The 11,837-nt window shown below is 43.9% G+C and overlaps 1 protein-coding gene across 1 annotated transcript in view; it reads right to left on the bottom strand.

The window, feature by feature from the left end:
* Window positions 1-11,837, bottom strand: part of slx1b (SLX1 homolog B, structure-specific endonuclease subunit) — a 59,859-nt gene that overhangs the window by 16,077 nt on the left and 31,945 nt on the right. The gene's annotated exons all lie outside the window — the stretch shown is intronic.

Here is an 11,837-nt window from a genome sequence, read left to right on the forward strand (position 1 = left end):
TGCGCAGATGGCGAGGGCCCGTTCATCGCTGCTTGCAGCTTTAATTAGGGTCCGAGCCCAAAAGGGCGAAGGCCCTATTGTTCTTCTAAGGATTCTTTTTTTTTTTTTTTTCAACCGTTCGGGCACTTATGGGGGCCTTAACATGCTCAAAAACTCTTGAAAATTTGCACACATGTTGGAATCTGCCGTCATGCAGACGCCACAGAGGCTGGGACCCGGGCGTGGTACAGGGCATCTACAGCGCCCCCCTGGAACACAGTTTTAAAACTTGATGTACTGCGCACACATACTTGCATGTATTGATATGAAACTCGGTACACATATAGATCTCACTGAGCCAAACAACTTTTGTACTCTATGTCATAGGCTCCACCCAACAGGAAGTGAGATATTTAGGGCTGTTTAAAAAGTGCATGCTTTGGAATTTGATATACTCCTCCCAGGATTTCCATGGGATTGTCACCAAACTCGGTCAGCATGATCTCAAGACATTGGGGATGCAAAATTGCGAGGGGATTTTTGATATCTCGAACGGTTTGGCCGTGGCAAGGCGACAAAGTTATGGCGAGAAATGAGAAACAGAAAGTGTCTAATAACTGTTGCACACATTGCCTGATTCTGATGAAACTTCACCAGTTTGTTCGTTGTATGATGCCGATTACATAAACATGACTATTATGAGTCAAAGTCATAGCGCCACCAACTGGCAGCAGGAAGTGTGTCATTTTCAAAATGACAAAAACACTGTTATTTTCACAAGTATGCAAGCTTCTATGAATTAAAGAAAATTTTAAAAAGAAATCAGAAATCTCCTCTCACTCTGCCTTCCTGCCTCTAAGTATGTGTGTGCGTTAAGTGTCAGAGTGAGTTTAGGGGGGAGGGGTGAAAGGGAGTGAGGGTGAGAGAGCAGTGACACATGCTGTCTTGCAGACCATCTTTGAGGAAGAAATGCACATTGATGTAGTGTAATCTCCATAAATATGTCTGATCTTTGACAGTCTGATCTTTGAGAAAATATAAAGGGTCACTAATTCTTTCATTGTTTGTATTTTGCAGAACTGTACCATGAACTTGTCCTATGCAGTCACATAGCAAAAGATTAAGAAAAATACTTTTATCATAAGCGATTTATCTATATTGATAGTGTAGGAATTCGGCTATGCAAAGCGCAAATACCGAACAAGTCATCACACTTCAAAGATTCCTTTGTCCTGGCCAGTTGCCATTAGATTCTGCGAAGAGTGAAGCCTTCTTCAACTTTGTGTACCCCAAACTTCATTTGCCTTCGCGCTATCACTCCAGGAAACATGGCAGCACTAAAAGTTAATCCAATCAGAAGGATAATGGGTGGTTTGTGCTGACAGACTCGTGAAAGACGAAGGGTAAATTGTCACCTCGGGTTAAACTCCTGACCGGAATTAGCTGATTCTTGCAAAACGCGACGTATGCGTCCAGAGAGAAAAAAAAAACGCTCTTTGTCTCAGAGCACCTAAGAAACAAACCTCCAGTCTTCTACTGACATAAAGCTGGCAAGGCACATGATCCGTCCAGCGTGATTCTCATGACCTTTCGGACTTCCTGCCCCCCCTCCCGACTGACATTCCGCGGTGCGCGTGTCTCAAATGAGTACACTGCAGAGACAATCTTTAAGAAACGATCTGCTTATTAGTATTACTATTAGAGCAACAGTATCATATGTGTTCATGTTTTCTTTTATATGCTTGATGTGTTTTATGTGATCATTGGAGTTTAATCAATGCATTATATGCCTTTAGAAAAGGAAGTTGTCAAATGTATTAGCATGCAAGCAATATACCACTGTTTGATATGCAATGAAAGATCATGATGAATGCAGCTCGTACGAATGAATGAGAAAATGATATTGTGGATACTTTATGGATTGCAATAGTTTATTAAAGTTAATAACAAAAACTGCAGAGAGATCCATATCTTAATAAGTCACGTACCAGAAGGAATTACAGGACGGGAAGGGGGGGGGGGGGGGTGACCCGCCCCTTTAGCAATACCATTGGATCCCAGCATCATGGGATGTGCCTAGTGGCCCGTTTAAAACATCAGGTTCATAACAGAACAATGCTTGAGCTCTCTCGCCCTTCGCCTTTCGCCTCGCTCAACGGCTCTCGTCTCTTGTGGTTTGAGTGCTTTTCCATCTGCACTCGACCACTGGACCAAGCATGCGATTGTGCCATCAAAACTCTACAGAACAAACCGAAACTTCGTGACTGCCAAACTCTTCAAAGTCTCGCAACTCTGATGCAGAAGAGCTCCGAGCGCGTCAAACCGCGTAACCAGGCAACCAGTCAAAGCTTCTCCCGGCAAACAGTCCACTCCTCACAAAGGTGTTTCCCCGAAGACGTCATCCAAGGAGCAACCAATCAGCAAAGCCGGGGTTCCCTCTGCTAAAGACAAGCCTGTGGAACTCTGCTTGGACCGAACGCAAGTAAACAAGATCTCTCTTTACTTAGCTGAAACTGGTGCAAAATATTCCTTAAGTAGTTAAAAGCTAAATCTCTGCTTTTGTGGTTTTCTAAGGTTGCGATCTAAGAACTAGTTAAGAAATACTAGAACTTTGGGGTTCTCTTAAAATCCATAACTTCCCATCTCTGAAACTGTATGAGTGTGCGTGTGAATGTGTGTGTGTGTTTGTGTCTTAGTAGATTAGTTTTGTGTCCTAGAGTAGTTCAATAAATCATTGTTTCATTAAAAGAAGTGTCTTGAATTTTATGTTCACAAAAGTTCTATCTGTGTTTAGATCAAGCTACCTCAGCTTTAAAAAATTTCCTAACATAAAATTTTGGTTTATTTATGCTCCTGACAATGAGCGTAATATATACTTCTAATATAAACTTGATAAGAGTTGATAAAGTATACTGAATTGACCACTTCGCTGGACGAATAGTTAAGAAGCTTAAATCTATTAATTCTGAATCAATTTAATCATTTTCCTGAATCTTTCGATTCGATTCATTATTTGAATCATTATAAATTTGGGCTAAAATCCTACATTATATGGTGGAGAAAAACACGAACACATCTAATTTTTTTTACATAAAAAACAGGTCATTCTGTATGTGTATTTGTTCTATTTTATCCGGAAGAAATAGATCAGAGACAGAGAAACAGTTTATTGTGTTACTGTATGTTTTATTGTGGCTGCCAGTCTGGAATGAATGAAATCGTAACTCGAGTTGTTGTTTAAAGAATTTAAACTGCAGTAAAGATATAGAATTGTTCGCTGAGACAAAAGAAAAGAAGAGCAAGCGTGTTCCTTGTTTTTCTGTTCTGTTAATAGCGCTCTGTAGCGTAGCAACGCAGTGCGTCCCACTGTGATTTCAACTATGCTATGTAAGTTACCTCCCAAGTTTAAGATCGCTAGAATAGCTAACTAACGCTCTTTTACCAAGTGCTTAAAACCAGTAAACTTGAGATGCACCGCGTAGAGCGAGCACCCATGCGTCATTTTGTGGAGAGTTGTGGAATCTTGATCAAGTAAAATTGTGTGGCTGAGTCCACATGTGCTGTAGTGTTGTTTAAACAGACTAGCACAGAATTAAGGTCCGCTGAGACTGTGTGAAATATGTTGTATTAATCGCAGTAAATCTGTGAATAAATGTGCCTCACTCTAACGAGTTGAGACGGTGCTATAAGATAAGAATCTAAATAGTGATTATTTGCTGTGCAACTCCGAAATGCGCTGTCATTTCATGCATTGTATTGAAAACTGCTGAACCACAGGCTGGTTGTCGTTGCCATAGAAACCCGGCGACCCGGAAATCCTAACATACCTTTTCCGGGGCAGAGTTTCGTTGCGCAGGCGCAGTCCGGCCGCTCACATGTAAACAACAGTGGAACAGCTCAGTTAGCTAAAGCTAACGCGCTTGCGTTCAAACCTATGCAAGCCATTAGCCTTGAGGAATAGCAGTTAGCAGGTAGCGGTTAGGGTGATCCGTTGTGTTTGAACTCAGTGGGTGTAACGTGTTTGGGTGCAAAATCACAAGCTTTTGAACTTTAACGCTCATTCCGCAAACTAATTTACTTCATATCTTAGTACACTATTTCTTTTATTTCTTCCCTCATCCCATGTCACAGGAATATTGACAATTTGAAACTTAAATGCCTTTTTGATGCGAGTGTAATCAACCATTAAAGCCCTATTATAAATCTCAAAATTAATTTTTGTTTTGTTGTTTGTCTATTTCCATGTATTTAATTTAAAGCTCCCTTCTCCGCTTCTTGGCTGTTCGCGTGCTTGTCAAACGACTCCAAGCGGTGAGCTTTACAATCAAGTACTATTTTCAGGCTGATTAATTTGATTACTTTGATCAATCTTAATAAATAATCACATCTCCTTGCCACACCGCAATTTCTGTGATTGATTTAACATTGATTATTTGTAGTCAATTTTAATGAGGCATCATTTTAATTTGGTCACTAACTTTCATTGCCAAGGTGAAAATTTATGTTAAACATTTTTATTTTGAAATTTTAATCTCTAATTTAAACTTCTGATTTTAATTAAAATTTTTGATTTTAATTGAACATATTAATTTTAAGTTTAGTCATAAACACATTTCCCCTTTTCATAAGGCAATGATACACGTTGAATAGAGAAATGATAATTTTCTTGACCAATTTTGAATGAAATCTCCTAAATCATAAACCAGGAAAATTCATTATTGACTTGAAATAGCAACCTTTTTACAATCACTAGTCGTTCTTCCTCTCATACCTCAATGGTTTGTGCTGATTAATTTGATTACAACTGCTGACTAAAACTTTAACAAGGACAATTTTAGTTCGGCAACTATCATTACTGAATTAAAACATCAATTTTATTTGGTGTAACAAGGCTTTAATTGTCCAGTCAGGTCTTGTCATATTCCCTGACTTGGGAGCAAAACCATTTCCTATTGGCTGTCTCTCTCATCACTCTCTCACTTGCCCCTAGCTGTCCTCCTTTTGATTTGTTGCTGTTTCCTCGATTGTGCCTGTGAGAATCATAAAAGCAGAGAATTTTGGTTGTTTAAAAGACATGTAATCAATGTTCATACAACTTGACAACGTCAGTTAAACTTGTGCCTAACTCTCACTTTCCCCTCTCATCGTGGAATCATACAGCCAAAGTCCCAACGAGTCCAGCGAGGACTGATAGGCGCCAGTCGTGAACCCGTTTCCAGAAACGCTCTGATTGGTATACAGTGTCAATCCTACCAGCTGCAAAGCCAATACTGTCATTGTTATTGTATATTCCCTCATCCCGGAGGAAATTATAATAACAGTCATAGTCCTGGTGTGTTGAAATTCCCATTTCTGAGCACCGTATCTAGAAGCATACATCAAGTTGAAAAAAAAAAAAAAAAAAAAACTTAAATGTACTCATTCTGCGGCCAGAAAGGTGTATTTCTTTCTCTCCCTCTCTCCCAATCTCTCTCTCCCTACCATCTTCCCAAAGTGTTCCTTTGTTGTTGTCTCATAGGAAAAGGGAGAAGCAGCTGACGACTACGCCGCCCTCTTGCTGTGTGTTCTGTCTTCTCTCCTTTCTCTGTTCTAGCTACTACATCCGTGGGTACTTCCCCTCACCTCCATCACAGCTACACTAGCCGGAGGTGCGCACACCAGCGAACCACCTGCGGGAAGAACCACGCTCACCTTACCTCTACACACCCAAAATCACTTACACCTGACACCACCACGCTAACACCCCTGTTCTGGCCTTGTTTGTTTTTTTGGGGTTTTTTTGTTTGTTTTTGTCCCCTTTTCCAGGTCTGTGTCAGTCACTGGTCTGTTCTCCCCTTGGTGCGTCAAAACATGTCTCGCACAACAGACCCCGTTGGCCACTGGGAGGACTTGGAAATCTGGCTAAGCGCCGTGACGGACAGCCTCTTACCCAAAGCTGCAGAAGCTGTCAAACACCAGACACAAGACCAACTGGACAACAACATAACAGGCATTATGGAAAACGATCCAGGCCATAGTTACGGACACAAAGAGCTAGCAAAGATCACTGGCTCCTTGAGTCACACCCTCATCGCCTCCCTCAAAGTGAGCGACAGGCAAGCCGCCTATCTCCAGCAGGAGCTGAAATGCGCACAGCGATGCATCGAGCAGCTTGAGCTGGAGGCTCAAGATCAAAGGGAAGGGTCCAACGAGACGGATCCCAGAGCAACTGAGGAGATCGTTAGACTACAAGAAACCCTAGCAAACACCACACAAGAAATGGAGCAAGCAAAGTCAGCTCACGCCGAACTCAGCGACGAGCTACAGTATGCCGAGCAGCTACTGGAAAAGGCAAGGCTGGACTTCAGAGACAAAACCAGCAGAATTAAAGCCCTCGAAACACATCTGAACGAGGCAAGAACTGAGATAAGTTACCTCACTCAACAACTAGATGACATAAAAGAGGAATCTGACAGTTTCAAAGATGAACTCAGACATGCTTATGAACTGCACCCTGAGCCAACCAGGACGCGACGGGCCCCGGCCCCACCCCTACCAAGCAGGCCCGGGTCCCCTGTTCCTGAAACGTCACATGAGCAAAAGGGGGAGGGAGCGACTCAGAAACCCTCGCCAGCTCCCTCTGAAGAAACCTACCTCACACCCAAGCTACGAGAACTCCCCAAGGCCAGCCATAACCCATCACATGGTATGGACCTCAAAGACCTTGACAAGCTGGCCCGAAACATCAGCAAATTCACCCAGAGTGTGCCAGATGGTCAAGACATCCACTCTTACTTGAATGATGTCGATTTTCACTTAGAAATGAGACCTAACGTTACTGACAAAGACAGACTTTACCTGCTGTGAACGACATCCAGCCCTGAGGTGTGGAGCTTCCTGGACCGACAGTCGTCTCACACAAAGACTGACTACCAATCGCTCCGCCAAGCCCTCATCAAAGAATTTGCAGACCCAGAATCAGAGCAAGGACTGGTGGCCGCCCTGGAGACAAAACAGGGTCGACATGAATCCTCCCAGGCATACTATAGCCGGCTTAGAGAAGCATACTTCGGAGCTCGCAACGAACCTGACATGGAGCAAGACCTGAACTTCAAAACTCTCTTTCTGAGAAATCTCCATCCTGGGGTAAGCAACCACCTCGGCGTCCTTGCATGCCCACAAACAATGACGTCTCAACAGCTGCGAGACCTGGCACACAAAGCCTACAGCAAGCAAAAGATGGCATCAGAAAAGTGCACCAAGTCTACTGCAGTTCTCGATTTCAAAACACAATGTCAAGAAATGACCCTAGAGGGCGCCCAACACCAAGAAAGCTTCAAGCCGCCACCCAGAGAATGGAGATCATTCTCGTTCAACAGAGAACGTGACTTTCACTTCGGCACCCGACCTAAGAACAGAAACAACCACTGGGATGGACCACGCAAATGGCAACACTCACCTGAACACTACTGGGAAAAATCCTGGTACCATCCAAGCCATCGTGAGAATCGATGGGAGAGATCATGGAGCCAGCCAACCTCATCTGGAAGCTCAGGAAACTGCTCGTGGGAATCTAATGCAACCAGTCCGACAAATCGACTAAAGAACTTGCAAAGATTCCAGACTGATCAAGCTCAAGCTGAATCTACACATGAAGAAAAGACATTGCCGTGTTTTGATTCACAAGAACTGATGAAAATGATGATGCAAAAGTTCTTCAAACGCAAAGAGGAGGATCGGAAGTGGGAAAAGAAAGAGAAACCCACTGCGGCCTGACTAGCGGCCAGACAAGAAGGCAACGACCACCTGGTCCAACAAACCACACAGAACAGCACATCTTTTCCTTACCCCAAGAACACTGTAACTGCCATAACTTCAGATGGACAAGAAAGCTCCTTTAAACATCCAGTGCAAGAGACAGAAACTTACTCAACACCTGACACGTCAGATCACAGCAGCTTCCAACAAACACCTGCTGATAAAACCTGAATACCTGAAAGTGCTGTCCTGGTCGTCTGCCACTCCTCCGAAGAACACCAAATCAGTCCTGAAATCCCACCTATCTCTTCTCAAACTCCAGTCCCTCAACTCCTGGGCAAGCTCATCGAAGAAGGTACAACGAGAAAGTTTTACCTCAGTCTACATCTCACCCCTAAACAACTATCTGCTCCTCATAGGAAAAGATCTGCTTAATCGCTTCGAACCCTTGATAGACTTTAAGCACCTGAAATTGTGGACGCAAATCCGCGAGCCACTGCTCTTCCAGGCAGTAGTCCCCAATGAGTCGCAGTGTCAAGCCACAGACGTTGCCTTCAATTTGCTTAGTGACGACGCAGTGTCAAAGTCAAGGCCAAGCTCAAGTTCAACGCCAAGCAGCAAAGAACAAGGCCCTTTCCTCTGCTCACTGCAAGTGTGGGACTCAGACTCAGGTCACCATCAACTCAGAACTGCCATAAATGTCCAAGACACTTTAGTGTCTGATGCAGTGCTAGCCCTGGGAAGGAAAACTCAGCCGGCAGCCTGAATCTTTCTAAAGCATCATAGCACAGACACCAAAGCCTACCAAAGGACACCAAACTCAAGAAAGCAGATCGCCAAAGACTTAAATAAATTCTACATGAGTACAGGGACTCTTTTGCAAAGGACGTCCCAGACTGTGACCAATGAAACTGATGCCCACAGTGTATGTCGATGGCTGCCCACACAATCACCAGGGCAATCTGAAAGCGGGCGTGGTCCAGCTCAACAGCGACCCTCGCCCCTCACAACCATTCAGCACATTTCATGCCCTCCCACCCATCCCAATGGCTACAGCTCTTACCCACCGCCAACACGCCATTGGCATGCAAGACCCCTCCTCCTCCCACATCGAACTGTCCCTCCAAGCCACATCAGCAGACCTGCCTATTTCTGCTCACATCTTCGATCATTCCTCTCCTCCGAGTTCTACACTTGACTAATCCACGTTTTCAGACCTCCGCACCCTCCAGTCCATCAAGCACATGATGCATCTGCAAAATGGTGCCCTCACATACGTCTCTGAGCCCCTAACTGCGTCAAGCTCGTAGTCCCTCAGAGCCAAAGGGGGACAAGGCTTAGGCACGTATACGATGCGCAGTGCACTATGGTGCCAAAACCACCTACAACCCATTCAAACAGGTGGCACAGTGGCCTGACATGCAACAAGACGTGGCAGATTACATGAAAGGATGCCTGGTGTGTTGCCAGTTTCAACCAAGAAACCCAAACCACTGAGCACAACTGAAATGGAAAGAAATTATGCAAGAGTATTGAAACTTTGGGTGTAAAGCCCCATACTAGCCATCTCCTTCACACAACCACACCACTCCAGAGATGCGTAGAAGGCCGCAAAGCCTACTACGGCCAGAAGGCCCCCCACAAGGATCTCAATGTTGGAAACAAAGTGTGGTATTACAGTTTCGCCAACCTTGGCAGAACGCTCCCTATCGCCTGTCAAAGAAAGTCCTTACCCCACTGAAAGGAATCCCACAAGCTCTCGCCTGTTGCCCACCAAACCAAAATCGGGCAAGGGCGCAGCGAGTCAGTTCCTCGATATGTTCGCCAAAAGCCGATAAAGAAACATTGGGACTCCAACCGACAGCAAAAGGGGGAAGACCAAACCCACTGACACAGACCGACAATTCATACTATACCTCACACTAACATGATTTCTATCCTTCTAGGGAAACACACAGCTACCTTCCCAAACACAACACAAATCACCTACACATTCTCCTCCGCCGCACTGCTAGGGCCAACCTTCGCCCAGCAGAGAGGAGCTGTTCCACACATGTGACACCGTAATGTCTAACCTCAGTCAGTGTCATTGTGTCTCTTTGTGTTTTCCTTTCTCTCCCTTTCTATATGTGTCTCTTCCTTCTAGCCCTCATCAGAAACTTACCTAACTTTTCTTTTAAGTCTAGGCCCTTGAAGATGGGATTGACTCAGTACACCAAATTATTTGCAAATCATTGCCAAAAATCTCGGTTAACAATTTAGGCGACCCCGCCAAAGCATGATCTTCGTGGCTAACTGCCCCGTTGTTATTTTCTATCTCCAGGTAGATGTTAAGATTCGCTGCCCTGTTTCTCTGCGTAATCAGGGTTATCAATAACTAACTGCAAAGTCTACCTCTAAAGGTGTAAAACATCAGGTTCATAACAGAACAATGCTTGAGCTCTCTCGCCCTTCACCTTACGCCTCGCTCAACGGCTCTCGTCTCTTGTGGTTTGAGTGCTTTTCCATCTGCGCTCGACCACTGGACCAAGCATGCGATTGTGCCATCAAAACTCTACAGAACAAACCGAAACTTTGTGACTGCCAAACTCTTCAAAGTCTCGCAACTCTGATGCAGAAGTGCTCCGAGCGCGTCAAACCGCGTAACCAGGCAACCAATCAAAGCTTCTCCCGGCAAACAGTCCACTCCTCACAAAGGTGTTTCCCCGAAGACGTCATCCAAGGAGCAACCAATCAGCAAAGCCGGGGTTCCCTCTGCTAAAGACAAGCCTGTGGAACTCTGCTTGGACCGAACGCAAGTAAACAAGATCTCTCTTTACTTAGCTGAAACTGGTGCAAAATATTCCTTAAAGGGATAGTTCACCCAAAAATGAAAATTTGATGTTTATCTGCTTACCCCCAATGCATCCAAGATGTAGGTGACTTAGTTTCCTCAGAAAAATACAAACGAAGATTTTTAATGAAAACAGGTGCAGTCTGCCAGCCTTATCATGGTTGTGGATGGGCACCAAACCTTTAAAAGTAAACAAAAACATGCACAGACAAATCCAAATTACACCCTGCCGCTCGTGACGATACATTGATGTCCTAAGACACGAAACGATCGGTTTTTGAGAGAAACTGAACAGTATTTATATCATTTTTTACCTTTGATACACAGCCACGTCCATCTCTCCTGAGCACGAGTTTGGCATCAGTCACGTCACATGTGCGCGCGCTCTAGCGTAGAATACGCAAACGCCGGAAGCGATCTGTCGCATGAATACGACACTCATTGTTTCCACACTGCACAAAGATTGTGAGTATAGCGGCTATTCAAAATGGTAATTACTTGCGCGTATCCTGATTGTTTAAACCGATTTAAAGCTAAAAGATTAAGTTTGCTTGCACAAACTCATCCGGGACTTTTCACTGATTTCCCCTTACGGCGTTTGCGTATTCTACGCCAGAAGTGCGTGCACGTGACGTGACTGAAGCCAAACTCGTGCTCATGACAGATGGACGTGGCTGTCTATCAAAGGTAAAAAATGATGTAAATACTGTTCAATTTCTCGCAAAAACCGATCGTTTCGTGTCTTAAGACATCAATGTATCGTCACGAGCCGCAGGGTGTAATTTGGATTTATCTGTGCATGTTTTTGTTTACTTTTAAAGGTCTGGTGCCCATCCACACCCATGATAAGGCTGACAGACTGCACCGGTTTTCATTAAAAATCTTCGTTTGTATTTTTCTGAGGAAACAAAGTCACCTACATCTTGGATGCATTGGGGGTAAGCAGATAAACATCAAATTTTCATTTTTGGGTGAACTATCCCTTTAAGTAGTTAAAAGCTAAATCTCTGCTTTTGTGGTTTTCTAAGGTTGCGATCTAAGAACTAGTTAAGAAATACTAGAACTTTGGGGTTCTCTTAAAATCCATAACTTCCCATCTCTGAAACTGTATGAGTGTGCGTGTGAATGTGTGTGTGTGTTTGTGTCTTAGTAGATTAGTTTTGTGTCCTAGAGTAGTTCAATAAATCATTGTTTCATTAAAAGAAGTGTCTTGAATTTTATGTTCACAAAAGTTCTATCTGTGTTTAGATCAAGCTACCTCAGCTTTAAAAAAATTCCTAACGTAAAA

The sequence above is a fragment of the Garra rufa genome, chromosome 3, assembly GCF_049309525.1.
Source record: "Garra rufa chromosome 3, GarRuf1.0, whole genome shotgun sequence".
In the NCBI taxonomy this organism is placed as follows: domain Eukaryota; kingdom Metazoa; phylum Chordata; class Actinopteri; order Cypriniformes; family Cyprinidae; genus Garra; species Garra rufa.